This window comes from Furipterus horrens, unplaced genomic scaffold, assembly GCF_987537825.1.
Source record: "Furipterus horrens unplaced genomic scaffold, mFurHor1.1.pri manual_scaffold_4, whole genome shotgun sequence".
NCBI lineage: Eukaryota > Metazoa > Chordata > Mammalia > Chiroptera > Furipteridae > Furipterus > Furipterus horrens.
The window spans coordinates 128373603-128394281 of NW_028327174.1; the positions used below are offsets into that span (position 1 = coordinate 128373603).

The 20679-nt window shown below is 35.3% G+C and overlaps 1 long non-coding RNA gene across 1 annotated transcript in view; it reads left to right on the plus strand.

The window, feature by feature from the left end:
- Positions 1 to 20679, plus strand: part of LOC150012837 (uncharacterized) — a 309940-nt gene that overhangs the window by 197128 nt on the left and 92133 nt on the right. The window contains exon 2 of the long non-coding RNA XR_016510784.1: positions 8796 to 8881. This is a non-coding gene — a long non-coding RNA (uncharacterized LOC150012837). The remainder of the gene's footprint in view (positions 1 to 8795; positions 8882 to 20679) is intronic.

The window sequence follows — 20679 nt, forward strand, 5'->3', positions numbered from 1 at the left end:
GGAGACCAGCAGCCAAACCTTCATCCCTCATGCCTTTTATTGAGGAGGATACATGCGAGAGATACAAGGCTAAAATTCATAAATCGTCAATAGTCATTAGGCGTTTGACAGTAACAGATTACACATACCAGTTTGGGGGTCGCAGTGACCAGTCTGTGTCAGGGTCCATAAAACATCTTGACCAGGTGCAAGGTTTCATACACTCCTTGCTAGAGATTGTTTATGTTACATTACTGATAAAGAAAGCAGAGCAAGTTCTAAAATATAGTGAGCATAATGAGCATCCTTTGATTCAATTCCCACGGCAACCCTCTGAGTGGTTGTCAGTCATGTTCCACACACAGCCTTATGTTGAGACTTAGAGGCAAGCGCGGCCAGAAAGCTGGCGGCTCGTCATGCTCAGGCCAGGGCTACAGTTCCTTATACCATGAGGAGCAGTTGCCCACATATATTTATATTTCCTCAATATATAATTCAGACCCCAGAAGTAGATATCAGGTCTCCTCCTGTTCTCAAATGTCCTGATATTTAATAGGTACAATGTTGGATGGGTATCTTAGAGATGCTAAACCTCCTGGTTGATTGTTATATCCCATTAACAAGGCAGGGCATTATGTGTACAAAGGGCGCTGAAACCCTGTTTGTGTTTTGATGCTTAGCCAGTGATTGCGCTTTTCAGGGTTGTATACGCAGTAGCTGCATAGTTTCTAGAAAAATAGAGGCTCTTTATCTAAAAGCCTGATCAATTTGACAAGTCCACAAATGCTCTCTTTCCAAGATATCAAAATCCTACATTATGAGAGTCCCTGTCTCCTTCCATCTTTTTCATGAGGTATTTTCCATCCTACTAGGCTATGATGATCTTTCTCTTCCCTAAATCCATTATCATTTATTGTCATTGATACTCATATTTTACTGCTTTGAAATGCAGCATCTTGTTTATCTAACTAGACTGTAAGTTCTTCAAGAAAAAGAGCCATAATTATATTCTTTATTTCATTCACATTGCTAAGCACTATGATATTCTCAAAGCATGCACAAAGCAAAGCTGCTTGGTAAAACAAGAAGTGAATACAAAGACTGTGGGAACTGGCATATTATTTTCTCAGATTTTATTGAAGATAAAACTGTTTAAATCTGTGCTAAATTATAATAAAAGATAGAAGTCCTGACAAGCAATAAGTTTTAAAAATGTGAAATCTCTTACCTGGGAAAATCATCATATATTTACATGGGCTCTTAAAGGTCATGATCTAGTCAAGTCTACATATATAAAATCACTATCACAATAATGAAAAAACTGAAAACCACAGATGTTAGTTACTTGTTCAAGGTTACTCATCTGGCTAAGGAGAAAGTCATGACCCAGGTCCTTCTCTGAGAGATGTTCTTTCCACCCCTATTAGAGAGAGAGAGAGAGAGAAGGATCAGTTACCTCCCATATGCACCCCTATAGGAACAATGATCCAACCAACTGAGCCACCTGGCCAGGGTGAGAATTCAATATTTTTTAGATTTATGCAGCTAGCTGACTGAAGTGTTTCCTGTGGACTGCAGACAGCACATGTTAAACAATGCTTTCTAATATATCACTCTGTGTTACCACTAAGTTTACAGTCAGATTTTTAATTGATTAATATTCTAATGGATTCATATAAGCCAACTGGAATATCTACTGTTAACCTAAAAAAAATTGGAGAACAATGCAATATTTTAAATATATTTTACTTATTATGATAAGCAGAAATTTTATTTACATTTAGGTCTTACCACTCTTCACAAACCAAATAAATTTATGGTTATTAACAGGGTATTCCATTTCTGCTAGAAAATTTAGCAATATTATAGGATATACAATACATTTTAAAAAGAGACATTGACAAATTAAAGTGCATCCCAACAAAGGTGACCAGAATAGTGAAATCTGGAAACATGTCATGTGAGGAATGTATCTGTCATTTTATGTTGAAGTAAGTAATGATGCTGAGCCTGGAAGATGTCCCCCATCCTTGCAGGGCAATGATAACTCCTTTCAGTTATCTGAGGAGCTGCATGTGAAACTAGGGCCCTATATTTTCTGAAGAGTTAGAGAGGGAAAACTTGGACCAATGTGTGACAAGTATAAGAAGCAGTTTCCACTGTATATGAACCTACTCATCCAATAGATGGGGTTGTTGTGTCAGCTCTCTGGTTGATGCCAAGAGAGCTGCATTATTGGCCCCTTGTCAACAAAAGCCAATAACCCTGTATTGAGTGAGATAGCTTGGATGTCCTGAGACACTTATGACTAGAAGATTGCATGATTATTTGTCACTAAGCTATGCCCAAATGGATGACAAGTAAACCTCACTCAGCAATTCTCACTCACCTTACTCAGGGAAAGAGCACTTTTGGAAGGATCATGCTATTAGAAGCCACTGCTAAGGCTGGATCCCCTAATTGTTGCCTATGCTGAAGCTAGAGCATAGCCCATTAGCTTTAGGTGGCCCTCTTCCTCTCTACCTAACTTACCAAAATCAGAAGCTTTTCTTACAACAACAAAACAATATAGCTCTTTAGGATGATGTCTGGATTGATGTACATGAGGAAAGTAGAATATAGTCTTGTCCCTCAAGCTTTTTAGGTTAACAGTAGATAGATATTCAGGTTGGCTTATATGAAACCAAGTGTAATTTAATATTATTGTTATGAAAGTGTTAGAAAATAAATTAAACTGTAAAATGTGCTAAAGGTTTTAGGATAAAGTCATGTTTCAGTGTATTGAATATAATATTCTCAGCAAGGCAACATATATAATATAAATATTATTTTAATTCTCATCTTGATTAGAATATATTTAATAGTTATTTTGAGGTCTCAATGTGATTCAAACTGCCATTCTAGTTATAGTTTTTTTTTAATTGAACTACAGCTACAGTCAAAGCTTTTATTTACATTTTGTACAGATTTAATTGAACACACAAGTCCTATGATAGAACTCATTTTATTGGACCTTGTCAACACAAAACATCACTTGCAGAGGGTCATGATACATCTTTCTACTTGTCACACCAATATCTTGCTGAGTGCCATCTGCAGTGTCTCAGCTTCTTGATTTATACTGGAACTCGAGAGCTATTTCCAAAAATGCCTGCAGTATATAAAAGAGCACTTTATCAAGATAGTCATTGCTTTGGAGAAAGGAATATCAGAAAGATTCTCTGTAGTAATAAAGACCTAGACAAATGCAGATAATAGGCTTATGGAGAAACAACTTTAATTCTAAGAAAATTCATTCTACATTAAATGAATCTACCTGTCCAAAAATTGTATAGCTAAAATGAGATTTGGATACTTTGCAATGCTTTGGTTTTCAAAAGCAAAGCCAATATTTGAAGCTGGCTAAGTTTTCTTACATACTATATTGTAATTTAGGTAGCTACAACAGGGTGATAGCATTATCTTGGACTACAGCAGCATGGGCTAGGTAAAAATCGTTCTTAAACTATGAGGAGTTGACCTTCATAACCTCTCATGGGCCTGTACTTTCAGTCCAACACTTTACTACCTTTTCTGAAAAAAAAAAGAAGGAAAAAGAATGAAGGAGAATGAGGAGGAGAATAAGGAGAAGAAGAAGAAGAAGAAGAAGAAGAAGAAGAAGAAGAAGAAGAAGAAGAAGAAGAAGAAGAAGAAGAAGAAGAAGAAGAAGAAGAAGAAGAAGAAGAAGAAGAAGAAGAAGAAGAAGAAGAGAGAAGAAAAAGGGAGAGAAAATGGGAGAAGAAAAGAAAAGAGGGAGAAGGAGGAGAAGGAAAAGAAGGAGGAGGAAGAGAAGAAGGTGGAGGAGGAGGACAAAGAGAAGAAGAATATCATTTCCTCCTACACAAAGCATTGGACCAGACAAAGTGGTCTGTGAAGATGAACCAAAATATGTCTTCGGCCCAGTAAGAGCTTATAAATAAACATGAAAAATAGTTGGAATACAAACAACTTAGAAAATGGCAGTGAATAAATAATGCTGTAAGAAAAGTATAATGATACTTATGCAGAGAAGAGAGAGGACATTTCCAACTGAAGGTAACCCAGGGACTTAGCATTAGACCTGAATCTTGGAAGATGATAAATATATGTATAGGGAACCAGTCCATGTGGCAATGGCAAATGTAGCTCAGCCTTGGTTCGGAAAATTTACAGACATGAGGCGGAGCACAAGAGCCAGGCCCGCAGATCGGCACAGATTGGCTTTCCCGTGGAAATCAGGTGTGAATTTTATCTATACTGCTTACAAGCTTGCTTTTGCTAAAAAACTTCCTCACCCTGTGCTAAAAAACAGCAGACGTTTATTGTATAACTTTAAAGTAACTTATCAAAGTCTATTCTGAACTGTTTTAAGGACTGGATATGGACAGATTTCCCACCCTTATTGTTTCCTTGCATGCGCAACATTTTTTTTCTTTATTATCTGTAAACAACAATCATCTAAAGCAACCTTTGCAAAGAGGTTTGTAACTTTGTTTGATGTGATCTGCCCAAAAACGAATAAAAGCCTGTCCAGGCAAGGGTCATAGTGCTCTCACTGATTTAGAGTGGCCATTCCGTCCCTTTTCTCCACCGGATTAGTGCTGTCTGTGAGATTTTGTTCATCGCATCCACAACACCATGGACACCTCTGCTCAGAGTCCACGACATATATAGAAATAAAGACACTTAAGAATAATACTCCTCTGAACAGAAATAAAGACACAAGTCTATTTAGAGAAAAGAAAAGAAAATATTCAAAACAGTGGCTGATCATGCAATTTAGAAGACAAATAAAGATTTCTTTTTGAGGGCTGTGGTCAATATGTGTCTGGCAGTAGAAGATTCAAACCTGGTGTCTACTATTTATTAGCTTAACTCAAGTTTTATGGTACTTCAACATCTCTGTGTTTCAATAGTCTCTACTAGTAATAACTATTTTACAAATTTATCCTAAGAATGAAATTACTCCCTGCTGTGATGATTTTTACAATGCGTAATGTATTTCTGAATTCTGAATTTGCACATAGGACATGAGTCTGAAAAGATAATTGAAGTCTTTGAGCCTAGACTAAGGAGTTAGAAATGGGACTCCATTTTCCTTCCTCTCCTTCCATATTCTATGTGAAATTAGAAACATTTTGAAAAAGGAACAACAGAATCCTAGCTTTGATTTAGACATTTTAATATGATGAAAGTAGTGAAGGACTTGGTGTAGGAAAAACTCCCAAGACTGTTGTTAAGAATCTGTTGCAGTAACAGAGACAAGGGGAGGTGGGAGTCATAGATATAAAGATGTACCAACATCCTTTGTTTCTTAAGGGAAGTCCACCAACTCTCTTTCAAAATGTAGATTACAGAAAAAATCAAGGCCCACAAATAAAAGTCTGGATTTTTACATTATTAAAATTAAAATTAATATCTGATCCATGTGACTCAGTTGTTCGCATGCCATCCTGCCAAGTGAAAGGTCATCGATTTGATTCCCGATCAGGCACATGTTTGGGTCCCCCATTTGGGACATATACAGAGGTAACTGATTGATGTTTCTTTCTCATTATTATTTCTCTCCCTCTCCTTCCCCCTTCATTACCCCTCTCTAAAAATAAGTAAATAAAATCTTTTTTAAAAATTAAATGAGAAAATTAGTTAGAAAGCATGGAAACATTTTTTAGTAGAATGAGTTAGAGAAGAGGCTGATATCTATGAAGCAATTTAAAAGGTGGTCAGATGTTCCAGTAACACATTAAACCAGGGGTATTAAAATTCCTAGGTTCTTCTTCCGATCAATACATTCCCCTTCACTATTGAACTATCTCCCTCCCCATCACACACACACACACATCTATATACAATTTTTCTCTTTGTTCCTATCTGAAGTTTGTCTAAACTACTGCCACCCCCCCACACACACACTCTTGGTTCTTTCACCAAGAATCCTGAATGTTTCCCTATCTCTTTTTGGAAAGAATAAACTTTTCTGAATAATTGATTTGGAAACATAATCAAGGTTAATATGCTTTATACTGTGGAGTCATTTAAGTGTTATTTACAAAGGAGTGGTTGAACAATTTGAAAATGAATTCAAATAACCATGGAGCACATTTTGTCATCGGTAATATCCATGCCATGGAAATTAGTCAGGCAGCTTTTGCCCTGAACATTCTCAGTAATTAGCTTGAATTGTCTAAATGTAATTTTATCATTCTTCAGGTCAGTGAGGCTCATGTCAACAACACGACCCTTGAGACCATCAGGCGAGATTTTGTTTTCCTGAGTTCTCATGACTGGTGATTTTCCCAAAATGTCTTATATTGAAAATACCAATGCCTTCACATCACACCAATACTCCTAAGAACATGGATCAACCACTTTCTTCTTGGCTCTCTTTTTGCCACTTTTCCTAAGGCACTTGTTCTTAGTGACTTCCATGGTGCTGCTCAGGGAGCCAAAAGGGTAGAGTTACAGTCTTTACTGTACTTCATGTTAAGAAAAAATATTTTATTTATATTATATTATTTCATAAATAAAATATTTTTTAAATCATTTTAATATCTCAAAAGTGCAGGTATACATGAAGGAGTTTGAAAACATTATATTTTTGTGGTAACCTATTTATTGATTATTTAAGTCCAAGATTCTCTTTCTTCCTTTTGAGAAATTAGTAAAAACAAGGAAAAAAAATTAATTAGAATATATTTACCATCTATTTATAAAGCAGAAAAATTTATGTGCTGTTATTTGTAGCTCAGGTATGATCCATATGGATTCTACATTCCAGGAAGAGAGATAATAGACAATTAATTAAAAATATTTTAGGGGACCATTTGGGGTGTCAGGGAAATCTTTGAGAAAGTGATGTTTGAACTGAGACCTAAGACATGAAAAGGATCCAAGTGCAGAGCATTTCAGGTTTAATTTCCTGCAAAGCAAAGTCCTTAGATGCTGATGGCCATGGTTTATTAGGAGAAGAATATGAGGAAGGCAATAAAAGTGAGAGAAAACTGTGTAAGATAATATTTCAGAGGTAGATTGTAGCTAGTTCATGTCATATTTTGTAGGGCATTATAAAATAATTAGATAATTCCTAGTGCAATAGAAAGACATTGAAAGATATTAAGCAGAGTAGTCAAATGATTTATGCTATAAAAATTTACCCTTGCTGGAGTGTGAGTGATGGATTATAAAAGAGGTCATGAGTGGGATAAGTGAAAATAAGGAAAAGAAGGCTTTTGCTGTATTCTAGTGGCAGCTGATGAATTGGTGAAATGAGAGAGCTGCATTGATTTCAGCTAACTGGCTATAAGTGTGAGGTTTGAAGGGAAGCGATTGACATTAACAGTATCTTAAGAATGCACTAGGGTTAAATGAACATGTTGTATAACTTAAATTTGCACAATGTTTTATGTGAAATAGCTTTCAACTAAAAAAAGAGCATTTCACTTCATTATATATATTCTGAGTTAATGAAAACTGTCCTAGAATTCCTTCTACTGTTTTTTGTTAACTTATTTTTCTCTCTCCTTTTTGCTTCTCTCCTTTTGTGCATTGTAGAGGGTTGAGATTGAGTTGGGAAGTAGCAGTAGAAGAAGATTCACCATGACAATGGAAAAGTCATATTCTAACCTAAAAAGAATGTTTCACTTCCTCCTTTCAACATTACAATTGCTCCACCAGTAGTTTCAAGATGTTAATCAATTGTATTTAAGTTTTCCTGCATAAAAAGATCTTAACTATTTTTGATAACAATTTCCAGATTCACTCTATTATTACATACTGAAAACATAAGGCATAATCTATGGTTTGCATGTTGACTTTATTGTCAAATTTTAACCTTTGAAATGGCAGGTTTATTGACACAGCAAGAATATTTTCTCTCCCAGGTCTCTTTTCTCTTTCTCTGCAAAGAACATTAGAACAATATACTGTTTTGCCTTCTGGGTGTGAAAGTTGAAAATCTTCAAATATATGAATGATTTGAGCATGAGTTTCAGTCATTCGTCCATTTAATAAAAAAGAAAGGAATTTAACAAATGCCTAGGTGATAGATACAGTTTCATGTTCCGAGAATTCCAAGATAAACATGACAATGTCGTCGTCGGCAGCCGTCCGTCTCGAGAGACGATGGTGTAGCTTCTTAAGAGTCTATCTGCACCGCCGAGAATGGCTGTGCAGTCCGACTCGGGAGTGACACGGTATCTGTCTCCTCCCGTGTTGAATCGACATCTTACGATGATGCTGGAGTGTCCTCTCCAGTGAAGCTGAAGCTACAGAGCCTGGGCAGGGTGATATGGAGGGTCTGCTGTTGCCCATGCAGCAGACCCCCACTCTCTTCGCAGCTGAAGGGTCCAAGGGAAAGACGGAGTCAATACAGCTTGGCTTCAGGTGCGCCGCAGGAGTTGCCGGTGTTGACTACAACGTCAAACCGCCTTAGGGACTCCGGCTCTGGATTTTCTGTCGGGGCTTACTCCCTTAGCCTTTCCCCTGAAGAGGTATGCTGCAAGGCAGCGGAGGTTTTTTGGAGTCAGAGTTTTCCTTCTCTGATGTGCCCTGACTGGAAGATCGAACCAGCGACACTTAGCTTGCAGGCCGACGCTCAATCCACTGAGCCAAACCAGCCAGGGCCATGACAATGTACTTGCTTTCAAAATGCAAATATGTGAAGCTGGTTAATCTCTATTGTTTTTTAACGACTTTATAAAACAGGTGCTATGCAAATTTGAATTATTGTTACCTCTAGATCTCTCTAGAAGCAAAATCATTTTTCTTTATGTATTTCTTTCTTTTTCTCTTTTTGACAGCCTTGACATAGGGTCATGCGAAGAGGTGCAGAGCAAAACTCTGACAGTGGCCACCATCAGCATGAGGACCCCAGCAAGTCAAACTGGTAAGTGGAAAAAGTGATTCGTAGGTATCTTCCTCAATGGCCTTAAGTCTGTTGATATTTTTTCTTATGCAACAAATTCTCAGAATTTACAAACAAAACTGGGAGTTTTTCTTAAAGGAGAGTGCCATGAAATCCATCAACATTACTTAGAAGACCTTAGGGAGGTGGTATTCCGTGGGGAAAGTCACCAATTCTGTAATAGACAGACTTGGATTTAAAGTAGCTATTTGACCTTGTGAAAGTTGTTTAATTCTTTGGGTCTTAGCTTATTTTAAAATGGAGATTATAATAATTATCTTATTAGGTTTTGCATGTAAACAACCGAGTAATTTTCTTAGCATAGAAAGGGAGATTAAATATTTAATCTAATATTTACTAAATAGTTTCCATGTGCCAGGTATTAAATGCTAAATACTTTAATGCATTATTTTATTAAGTACAATTCTTAGATAGGAGCTATATTTACTGTCATTTGACATATGAAAAACTGTGATATTGACAGATTATTTGATTTGCCTGTAAATCACACACTACTTCCTGAGACAGTTATTTAAGTACAGTTCTATCTGGTGCCAGGGTTTCTGTTCTAATATTCATTCATAAGATCAACAAACATTTACTGGGTATTTAAAAATGACAACCTTTTTTTAGCTGAGATGCCGTGCTATTTCTGAAATGTTTATTACTTAAAATATAACTATATATGAAGTGTTTTAGTTTACAAATTACTTATGAATAAGTGATTTTGTTTAGAATTTACATTCTCTGTGTGGAAGACAAGGCAGGGATCATTAGTTATATTTTTTACAAATGGAGAAATTGAGGTCCCAGAGGTTAATTGGATCACTGGATATCTTATAGCTCAGTGCTTCTCAGACTCTGTGGTTAAGGGTCAGTGTATTTTTAATTCGTTGCTGACAGAATGTTTTGGTAAAGTTACTAAAACAATTATTAGAGAAATAAAATGGTTAAAAAGCAGACACTGAATACACACCACACATCACATTTTTATTATTTATTATTATTCTACAGAAGTAAAATTACTCTGCATGGGTATAAAAGTTTCTAATGCTACCTTCGCCCATTGTCCTTTACAAGATTACAAAGGGTCGTAATATCTGAGAGGGAGGGATAGTTATTTTTTATTGTTAAAATAATTAATTAATCACATATTTACTAAAAAAAAAGAGAGAAGAAGAAGAATATATGAAAGGGTGAAACGGGAAAGCTTGTATGTACAAAACATGGGTATGGACTTGGGGGGATTGCTGGGGGAGGGAGATGCTGGGTGGAGGGGAGTAAAGGGGAGAAAATTGGAACTATTGTAACAATATAATCAATAAAATACATTAAAAAAAGAGAGAAGAAAAAAAAAGTTTCTAATGCTTTCTTTCCATTTGTATACTTCTAGCAGTTAACATTTGCAGAGTGGCAGTACCCTGTAGGTCAGGGAGTAAACTGTAGTCCTGATAGAGCTAATTACAGGGTGGAGAAAATAACACAATTATTAATAAATAATAATGTAAGAATAAACTCTGCATTTCACATACTCACTACTGTAAACTTGCTTTTGCCTGCCCTGTAAGATGCAGACCTAACACTCAATCCCAGACCTTCCATCACTAGTCCAGATCTTTTAGAATTACTCCATACCACCTCAACATATAGCTAGAAATCTTTTTTATCATCTAAGTGCCAAGAAGATCGAATTCCAACTTGTTCACATGAAATAAGTGCAAGAAAATGACAATGACAAAACATTTTAAAAGAATTATTTGAAACTACTAACATGAAAAATGTGAAAACAATTGTTAGAAGCTCATGGAAATGATTTCTTTTATATTTATATGTAAATGTTTTGATTTGTGATATATTATTGAAAGACTTTCTCAAGATATGTTTTTTTCCCTTTTCTCTTTTTATCTTGTTTATTTTATAAAAAAGATAAGTTAGGTTATATTCAGGATATGTGTGGTTCTCCAAAATAAAATATTGGGCCTCAGAATATTCTAAGTGATAAAAGTAGATTTTGGCCAGCTATGAAATGAAAATAAATTCATGTCCTCACCTCATTGAAGGGATCTGAAAATAATGTTACTTATTCATTTCAAAAACTACACCAAAGAAAAGCGCAGCACTTTTTGTGCAAAGCAAAATGCACATTGAGTCAACAACAAAAATTTACTTTGTAAGATGGTTTTGTGACTTTCTAAGGTCTACTGATGAAAAGGATCCAAATATGTACAAGTAGTATTTTTATTAATAGCTATTTTACCATTGTGTCAAAGTACAAATGTTCAGGAATAACTTCTGGTTGTGAGTAAATATTACAGGAAGATTCATTTTTTCTCCAAATGATGCTGATGGTATTTTTTAAGTATAGTATAAGATGTCAGAAAAAGGTTTTGTTGTTGTTGTTTAAAAGTTCTACTCTATTAGTACTTAATGCAGCTTAAAGTAGCTATAGGGCATAGGGAAAAGTGAAAATTTATGACAACATTTAAAACTGAGACTTTCAGCCAATCTATCATTAGTTTCTGAAAAGATGTCACATTGCTAAATGGAAATTCACAATCTGAAGTAGACAAACCCATAGCCTTAAATAATATAGAGGGTCTGTGTTCCTCACTTACTTTATGCCCCTTGACTAACACAGATCCAATATTTGAATCACTCAGAAAGTTAGGCAGCCATACATGGGCACCCCTCTTTGGTCAGTGCCTTCATATCTATATTCATTTGAGGATTATCTCTTCTTGCTCACAAAAGAACAGAAAGGAAGGAAGGACTGAGAGAAATACATTGCCTACAAAGAAAGAGAGAGATTCATAGTAGTCATTAAGTCATTGTAGGTATGGTAATAATGGAAACTGTTTACTCTCTCTCCCTCCCTCCCTCCCTGTCTCCATCTCTCTCCCATGTGTGTGTGTGTGTGTGTGTGTGTGTGTGTGTGTGTGTGTGTGTGTGTAACAGTCAGGATCAAAGGATCACACAATAGGGAGAAAAGATAGTCCATCAACATTATAACAGAGCTGCTTTACTTGAATGTATGTCACTCATTGGAATATGGGCCTAAGGTTTTTCACAATCCACACTTCAACTGTGACACTTAAGTACTTTTTGTTTAAAGAAACTTAGTTACATCAGTCATTCCCCTTATTTGTCTGCTAAAAAACACTACCCTTCAATCAATTTTATTATGTTTTCAGATCAATAAACAAACAACAGTAACACACCATCAAAGCCAAGCATGATTATTTGACATGGGAAATGAAGCCTCCGACATAAAATGTATATAAAACAATGAATTAATTACAGAAACCAGAAAAAAATATCTTAGAAAAAAAATTATCTTTACACAGACACTAATTAACTTAGAAATAGAAGCCATAGAGGTTGGAAAAGTTGAAATGCAAAAGATTGAAATAAAATAGAAAATGTAACAGGAGAATAAAACCTGCCTTTGTAGCCAACAAATAATATAATCAGATTTGTTGAAAACAAATTGAAGACACATTCCTAGACCCCAGAGCACATAGACAATCAATGACATCAATGAGGGAAAAATAAATAACCAATATGGAAAACAGAAATCAAACATGTGGGCAATTGTTCATAAAATAAAGAGGAAAATAATAAATAAAAGACTATCACTAATCAAATAATCATAAGGAAAAAATAAGTCTTGCTCAAGAAAGAAATGAAGAGTTTTACAACTCTAGACTTTATTTTCTGAGTTCTGAATTTTTTAAAATATTGCATGGGCATTTTCTATTCGTTAAAAGTTAGGAAAGTCTAGAGGTAAACTGAGGCAAAATATTATTTTGGATCTAATATATTTTTTAATATGCTTCATGTTTCTAGACTATAGAGACAGGGTCTATTAAAGGTTTTCTTATTTTCCTTAAACAATTTTGTAATTTGTATTAACCTAGAGGAACTATTAATGCTGAGTAATTTTCCATGTGTAAATATACATAAAGGGAAAAGACTTGAAATCAGTGCACCAGTGGAATAGTTAAGTAATTTTTATTTTTCTATTTTATATATTTTATCTTTTCTGACATAAAATAATTATATGTTTTTGGTCAATTAAAGAGTTTATGAAATATACTTAAGGACAGTACACAAATATAAGTGCCACAAGTCCACAAAACATGACCTCTTATATTTAGGAAATCAATATAATCAACATAATTGAAGATGCTTTCTGTTCTCTTTCCAAGTCATAGATCCCAGTCTTCTTATGGTAAACAATGTTTGGAATTCTTATACTATGTATTGTTTCACTTTTTTATATGAGTGGAATAATAGAGTTTGTACTTGTTTCATCATGTGACCTATTGCTCTCAGTATTATGTATGTGAGATTTCCATGTATAGCAGTAATTTAATTTTCAATGCTGCATACTATTCCATCGTGGCCAATTTGTGACTCTTACATTATCATGCATGTTTTTTGGGTCATGTATGTGTACATTTTCTGTGAGATATACAATTACCTATATGTGGCTTATATGTTTATTTTTAGTAAATACTGCTAATTTCTCAAACTGTATACTAATTTGCCAATAATTGGTGATTATCAGAGATTTTTATTTTAGTCATTCTGATAGGTGTGTTGGGGTATCTCATTGTTTATAATGACTGATAAGGATGGAATAGTTACCCCTTATCAACAGTTTCCTAGATGTCCCCCAAATTAAAAGTGAATGGAAATTTAGAGGAGGTATTTTAAAAAGGTGGTAGCTTAATTCACCTCCACTGAATGACATTCAGTCTAAAGGGACCTAAATTTCCCTTTTACATAGAAAAATAAAAGCACATACAAACATATGTCATTAAATGTGTGCAAAAATGTCAATCTCATTCAACTTAAAATTCAACTTATCAATTCTGGTCAACTTTTACTTTTCAATTACCTAATTAATGCTTTGCAATCTATTAATTTTGTCTTGTTTCATTGGGTATAAACCAACCTTCTGACAGCAGAATCACTGTTGAATGGTGATGATTAGAGTTTATTGCGGGAGAATGATTGCACACTCCATTGGGAAAACTAATGATTTATCCAGACATTGGAAGCTAGGGATGGTGTATGGGCTACAGGCATGAAAACAACCCAGGAGAGCAGCATGGCTTTGACAGAGGGCCTGGCGCTCTCACCCATGCAGCAAGTGCAAGAGCTCCATCCCTTTCCTAGGCATTTCCTTTCATGGTTTATTTGTTTCTAGCACTATTAATTTCCAAGCACTGTGAGAGCTTGGCTGCTATGTTATTAAGGCGATTTTGATGTGCATAATTTAAACTATGTTGTCAAGTGGCTTGATTATTCCTAATGAAACTATATTATCAGAAATTACCTAGATCCAATTTGTGGTAGACAGAGGCGAGGAGTGGCGGTTGGAAGAATATGACAAAAATGGTCAAAATGCACAAATTTCCAGTTATAACATGAATAAGAACTGGGAAGATAACATACAACATGATGACTATGGTTAACGCTGCTGCATGGTATATTTGAATGTTGTTAAGAGAGTAGATCCTAAGAGTTCTCATTACAAGGAAAAAATGTATTTTTTTTTGTATCTATATGAGATGATGGATGTTAACTAAACTTATTGTGATTATTACTTCACAATATATGTAAGTTGAGTCATGCTCTTCACTTTAAGCTTATTTGGGACTATATGTCAATTTCATCTCAATAAAACTGGAAAAAAGAAAAATTAGCAAAATACAAATGTGTTTTTATTAAGATAAAATATACATAATAAAAAATTTACCATTTTAACCATTTCTAAATGTACATTTCTATAGTATCTATAGTAGTAAATACAGTCACATCATTGTGCAAGTGTTATCATTATCCAGCTCTATTACTTTCTATATACCAACTTCAATTACAGTAGTCCCTCTCTATATCAGGGTTCACTTATCGTAGCTCACTGTATCACGGGATTTTAAAAAATATTATATTTAATTATATATCACAGATTTTTTGCTATATCGTGGGATTTTGTGGTACTGTATACCTATGTTGATAAAGTTACGTGGGTTTAACAGTGTAAAGAATGTTTAAAAACATAAGTAGTGTTTATAAAAGTGTGGAAAAGGTTAATAAAGGACTGGAAACAGTTTATAACTGTGTGGGAAGGGTTTATAAAGCCTTAAAATAGACTTCTGGCCAAGATGGAGGCATAGACAGACATGCTGCATCTCCCTCAACAACTAAGAAGGAATACAACTATCTCAAAACTAGAAACCACCAGAAGTTCCAGAAAATCAAACTACATGGAAGTCCAGCAAACAAAGATATAAAGAAGAGCTACTCATCCAAACAGGTAGGAGGGGTGGAACAGGGGCAGAGAGGACGTGATGTGGTGGCATCAGCAGCAGAAGCCGTGGCAGGCCAGTGGAAGGTGCAGTCACAGGTTTTAAAAAGTCAGTAGGGACACCTGGGGGGCATTCCCAGCTCCTCACCAGACCTCAAAGCTCAGGGTCCAAGCACTGGGGAAAATCAAGCCTCATTGACTCTGAATGTGCAGACCATTGGGGATTGGGGTGGATGCAGAAGCTGCCGGTCTCAGCAGAGTTTGCTTCTTTAAAGGGACCCCAAGGTCCTAGAATGTCCACAGACCCACCCACTCTAGGAACAGCAGCCAGGACAGCAGCTAGAGGGGTGCCAGTCCAGTGCGAAAGTGGGAGAGGTGCCTGGAAAGGGGGCAAGTGCTGGGCAGGTGGCATTGTTCCCTCTCAGACTCCTCCCCCAGATACAGCACCATAACATGGTGAAACAGGTCGCCCTGTACTGATGAATCCCTAGGACTCCACCCCTTACAACGTAACAGGAATGACAGCTCTACCTGGGATGCAGAGGCAAACAAACACAGGTGCCTGTTGAAATGAGGAGACAGAGAAGTAAGGCCCAAAAGGGAAAACAGATCAAGGTTTCAGTGGGAGAACTAAGCAATGAGGAGATAGCCAACCTCACAGAAGAAGAGATAGACAACCTAACAGACCCAGAATTCAAAACACTGGTGATAAAGTTGCTCAGAGGCTTGACAGATATGTTTGAGTGTGGCAGACACATAAGAGAAGAAGTGAAGGCTATGCTAAGTGAAACGAAGAAAAATTCACACAAAACCAATGGGGAAGGGAAGGAAACCTGGGTTCAAATCAATGATTTGGAACATCAGGAAGAAAAAAACAGTCAACCAGTGCAGAATGAGGAAGCAAGAATTGAAAAAAATGAGGAAAACTTCCCAAATTTTGCAAAGGAGTTGGACATACAGGTCCAGGAAGCACGGAGGGTCCCGGGCGAGCTGGACCCAGAGGGGACCACACCAGGATGCATCATGATTGAGATACCAAAGGTGAAAGATAAAGAGAGAGTCCTTGGGGCAGCAACAGAGAAGTGGAAAGTTGCCTACAGGGGCTGCTTATAGGACTATTAGTTGATTTCTCAGAGGACACTTTGCAGGCAGGAAGGGCCTGGCAAGCAGTATTCAATGTGATGAAAGGCAACCTGCAACCAGAATTACTGTATCCAGAAAAGCTATCATTTGGAATAGAAGGGCAGATGAAATGCTTCCCAGACAAGGTGAAGCTAAAGGAGTTCATCATCATCACCAAGCTGTTATTATATGAAATGACAAAGGGACTTACTTAAGAAAAAGAAGATCAAAACTATGAACACTAAAATGACAACAAACTCACAACTATCAACAACTGACTCTAAAATGTAAAAATAAAATCCAAATAAGCAAACCAGAATAGGAATAGAATCATGGGTATGGGGATCATTTGAAGGATTATCAGCTGGGAACAGGGAGGGGGAGAAATGGGGAAATGGTTCAGGGACTAAGAAGCATAATTGGTTGGTACAAAATAGACAGAGGGGTGTTAAGAATAATATAGGAAAAAGTAAAGCCAAAGAACTTAATATGCATGACCCAAGGACATGAACTAAGGGGTGTGGGATTGCTGGAGAGAAGGGGGTTACTGGGCAGAGGGGAGCAAAGGGGGAAAAATTGGGACTACTATAACAACATAATCAATAAAATATACTTTTTAAAAAAGCCTTAATATATATATATAAAAATACTAAATTAATGTAAGGTTCCTACTTCGCGGATTCTCACCTATCATGGGGGTCTAGAATGTAATACCTGTGGTAAGTGAGGGAATACTGTTATTTCTTCAAATCTGAAGTTTTCCACTGTTATTTCTTCATCTACTCTCTTTGTCCCTTCTCTGTCTCTTCTCTTGTTGAGAATTCCATAATGAAAATATTGATCTAGGCATACTTATGTGTGTCCTGCAAGTCCCTTATGCTCTGTACACTTATCTTCATTCTTTTTTCTTTTTGCCCCTCAGACTCAAAAATTCAAATAATCTGCCTTTCAGTTCATGATTCTTTTTGCTTCCTATTCAAGGCTGCTGTTGAACCTAACTAGTAGATATTCCAATTTAGTTATTGTGTTTTTCAGCTTCATATTTTCTATTTGGTTATTTTATATAATTTTCTGTTTTTATTTTCATTCTGTTCAGGTATAATTTTCTGATTTCTTTTAGTTCTTTGTCCATGTTTTCCTTTAGCTCCTACAGCCTATTTAGGACAATTGTTTTAACATCTTATCTGGTAACTCTGATGCATGTGTTTCTTCAGGAATCATTTCTGGATTTATTTATTTTTTAATGGGCTATATTTCTGTTTCTTTAAATGCCTTGTGATATTTTGTTGAAAATTGGGTATTTGAAAAATGAGCCACTTCTCTCACTCTTTATAAACTGGCTCTTTTAGAGGAAGACCATAATTAATAAGATCAGCTTAGGCCTTTGCAGAGCAAGTATCCTGTCTCAGCATTTGATTATACTGCCTCCCCTCCTCTATCCTATAAACACTGTAGATCTTTAATTTGTTTTCAGAGCTCCCACAAAGCTATCTTAATAAATTTATAGTTGTTCATTTAATAATTCTGTGGCGTATAGGAGCCTGGAGAGCCTTAGTTCAACAATATGCTAATGCCACTTGTGGCTACATTTAAAACCTTAATTTCTCAAAGAGTCCCACTCCAGCTTCTTCTCGGCGTCTTAGATGTTCTACTGTAGCCGTTTGCTCATTACGTCTTAGCAGCAGGCGTCCTGCAGTGCCCCTGTATTCTTACATGCCTGCCACTGCGGTACAGGCTTCCAGGGTGTGAGCTAAAATATTCTGCTCTCTCCTTGTCTGAGTTCTCAGGTGACACAGAAGCCACTTCTTTGTCAGCATACGGACAGCTTAGAACACTGCAAATATTTTCTACTTGGCCCTTTCTTGCCTGAGAGAAATGTGCAGCAGTGCACGAGGGAGGGAATGGTGCAAAGCTAAGTAAAACACACACATTTGCTACCATTTTGAATGTGCCTCATCTTGACTGGGAATTTGTTTGGTTTCTGTAGGTCATTGACTAGTTTACAGAGCTTCTATAAAGTTATTTTGATCACTGTGTATTTCCCCACCTTCTCCACGGGGTAATAATGATTTAGATCTTCCTAGTCCATACTCTTTTCCTAAAAATTTTAATTGAATTTATTGGGGTTAGATTAATTAATAATATTATATAAGTTTTAACTGTACAGTTCTGTAATACATCACCTGTTTATTGCATTGTGTTCACTACCCAAAGTCAAGCCTCCTCCTTTCACTGTTTATCCCCCGCCTTGAGCCTCTTTTTGATGATATTTTTCTAAAGTTTTAATTCAGATGCATCCTGAATATAATATAATGTTGCCATTTCAAAGGAAAATGTTAATTTGCTACATGATCTTATTTATATTATGTGATGCCAATAAATACTCTTTTGAATTAGCCTTAAAAAATGTTCTGGTGCATTATCCAGTTTCTATTCAGTAAAAATAATATATAAATAATACTATAAAGTAACAATATTCTTTACCTAAATATTATTGTTTTCTAATTTTAATCAGTTCTCTGTTATCACCTCACTTTTGAAGGAGGGAGTGCACATCATGATGTTTAAGGAATTATGGTTTGTTTGGGGCATGATTACAGCATTGACATAGAAGGATTCCAATGACTATAAAGGATGTTATAAAACTGTCATCCTAGGGAAGATAAGAATCATTAAGGCCTTCCTGTCAATATTGTTCCTTCTATATTGCTTGTTACTCTAATATGTGACTGAGGGGGTAAAGAGGTGAGGTTAACAGTCAACTAAGAGTTATTTTTGCTGGTAGATAAAATCTACCATTTTCTCCCTGTTTTAGCACCATGGTTAGTTACTTCTGTATAAGCAATAATTTCAGTAATTTTAAATCAATGTGTACCACCATTCCCATAGTTAAGTAACATGCAGGTGGTATATAGGTGTTTAGCAAATTTATATTCTTTATGCTAGATTTAATGAAATAAAGAAAACTTTGAATTTAAGTAGCCATTATAGTAAAATCAATGCTCTACTGAAAATCTTAAGGTAGGGAGCTATAATTAATTTTATATAACCACATTCTTCACTTTAAAATAAAAAGCCAATAATGGCTTTAACCAAGAATTTCTAAATGAGTTTATTTATTTAACAAAATATTTGAGAGGTAGTATGGAGATCATGACCCATTCATTTAGGCATGTTTCTTTTCCCCAAAATTATACCCCATATGTCATTGATAGATTTCTTCCACAAATACAGCTTTCAAAATAGGAACATTTGTAATTAGCTTTAAATTAAGGGAGCTGTATGTTTAACATGTGCTCCAGAAACAAAAATCACTGGACATAATAGTCATGTAAAGCAAACGAAAGCATCAATTAGTGGGAGTTTTTAAAAACAGAAGATTTGAATTTGCATTCATCTAAACAACAGTAACATGAAATATTATTTTATATCAATGAATGTTTATTCTTCAAGAAAACTGAACATGGAAAAGCCCGTAGGATTACATATTTTTTGATATAAAAAAGAAAGAGGAGTAGTTATATTGTGGCATTGGAATAGAATTTATGCCAATCACGCTAAGGCTTGGATTCTGTGGTACATAGAAATGTCTTTTTTAATTTAATTACAATGAAAAATATATAAACATTGTGTCATGAAATAAGAGTTCATGGCTTAAACTATTAGAATTATAATGTAAAATAAGTTCTTCTGGATAGAATGACACCTTCTTCCTAACCTTAAGTGTTAAGGAAGTACTTGATCTTGATGAATTCTGTTGAAAACCAGAACAAGATACTGCTGTGAAAAATTCAAAGCTACATTGTTGATACTCTATCACTGGTGGATTCTCTCCTTATAAAGGCATAATGTGAAGTGTATTAAGATAAAAATGAGCTCATTTCCTACACTTCAAATAAATAAAAAATAATAATATTCATTATGACAGAAAGGAATAAATATAAGGTGTTTAAAATTTATAAGTTTCGCTACTTTTTCTGTCAAGTGCACTCAATTAAACAGCTAACAAAGACTTAACCTAGCTTCATTAAATCACTATGTATTTCATTTTTGTCACTGAATTATAAAACTATGAAAACTAATCTTAGCTTCCTATCCTTCACTGAAGCTATATCAAGCATTTTTTTCACACAACTACACATACCAAAATACACACATAAAAATAATACAATTAATATATAATAATATAAGAATAAACTCTGTTTCACATACTCTTAACTATAAGCCTACTTTTGCCACTCCTTTATTTGTGCAAGTCAAAGTAGAAATACATGATTTTTCTTTATTTTCAAACTTATTTTTATTTTTTGATTTTTTTTAAACATTTTATTTATTTATTTAT